Source organism: Myotis lucifugus, unplaced genomic scaffold (assembly GCF_000147115.1).
Source record: "Myotis lucifugus unplaced genomic scaffold, Myoluc2.0 scaffold_22, whole genome shotgun sequence".
Classification (NCBI taxonomy): Eukaryota; Metazoa; Chordata; class Mammalia; order Chiroptera; family Vespertilionidae; genus Myotis; species Myotis lucifugus.
In genome coordinates, this window is record NW_005871070.1 from 6,936,324 (window position 1) to 6,937,917 (window position 1,594).

The following is a 1,594-nucleotide window of genomic DNA, read 5'->3' on the forward strand; positions in this document are numbered from 1 at the left end:
TACCATTGCAACAAAAAAAATTAAGATGCCTAGGAATAAATTTAACTAAGGAGGCAAAAGACTGTACTCAGAAAACTACAGGATATTTTAAAAAGAGATAGAGAACGATATAAACAAGTGGAAGAATATATTGTGTTCATTGTTAAAATGTCCATACTACCCAAAGCAATCTATAGATTCAATGCAATCCCCATTAAAATACCAACGGCATATTTCACAGACCTAGAATAAACTCTCACAAAGACATATGGAATAAAAAAAAAAAAGATCCCAAAATAGCTGCAGCAATCCTGAGAAAGAAGAACAAAGTTAGAGGGATCACAATACCAGATATCAACCTATATTACAAAGCCACTGTTCTCAAAACTACCTGGTACTGGCTCAAGAACAGACATATAGACCAATGGAACAGCACAGAGAACCCAGAAATCGACCCAAGACATTATGCTCAATTAATATTTGACAAAGGAGGCAAGAGCATACAATGGAGTCAAGACAGTCTCTTCAATAAATGGTGTTGGGAAAATTGGACAGATACGTACAAAAAAAGAAATTAGAGCACCAACTTATATCATACAGAAAAATAAACTCAAAATGTATAAAGGACTTAAATATAAACCGGGAAACCATAAAAATCTTAGAAGAATCCATAGGCAGCAAAATATCAGATGTATCTCTTAGCAATATGTTTACCAATACATCTCCTAGGACAATGAAAACTAAGGAGAAAATAAACAAATGGGACTACATCAAAATAAAAAAACATTTGCAACGCAAAAGAAACCATCAACAAAACAACAAGAGAACCCACTGTATGAGAATACATATTTGCCAATGTTACATCTGATTAGGGTTTTAATATCCAAATTTTATAGGGAACTCACACAGCTTAACAAAAGGAAGATAAACAATCCAATCAAAAAATGGGCAAAGGACCTAAATAGACACTCTTCGAAAGAGGACATACAGAAGGCCAAGAGACATATGAAAACATGTTCAAAGTCACTAATCATCCGAGAGATGCAACTCAAAACAACAATGAGGTACCATCTCACACCTGTCAGAAAGGCTATCATCAACAAATCAACAACAAGTGCTGTCAAGGATGTGGAGAAAAAGGAACCCTCGTACACTGCTGGTGGGAATGCAGACTGGTGCAGCCACTGTGGAGAACAGTATGGAGTTTCCTAAAAAAACTAAAAATGGAACTGCCATTTGACCCAGTAATCCCACTTCTAGGAATATATCGCAAGAACTCAGAAACACCAATCAGAAAGAATATATGCACCCCTATGTTCATAGCAGCACAATTTACAATAGCTAAGATTTGGAAACAGTCTAAGTGCCCATCAGCAGATGAGTGGATTAAAAAACTGTGGTACATATACACAGTGGAATACTATGCTGCTTAAAAAAGAAAGAACTCTTACCATTTGCAACAGCATGGATGGACTGGAAAGCATTATGCTAAGCAAAATATGTCCAGTAGGGAGAAAGATAAATGTCACATGATCTCACCCATTTGTTGGACTATAATGAACAACATAAACTGATGAACTAAAATAGATCCAGAGACATAGACGCATCAAACAGA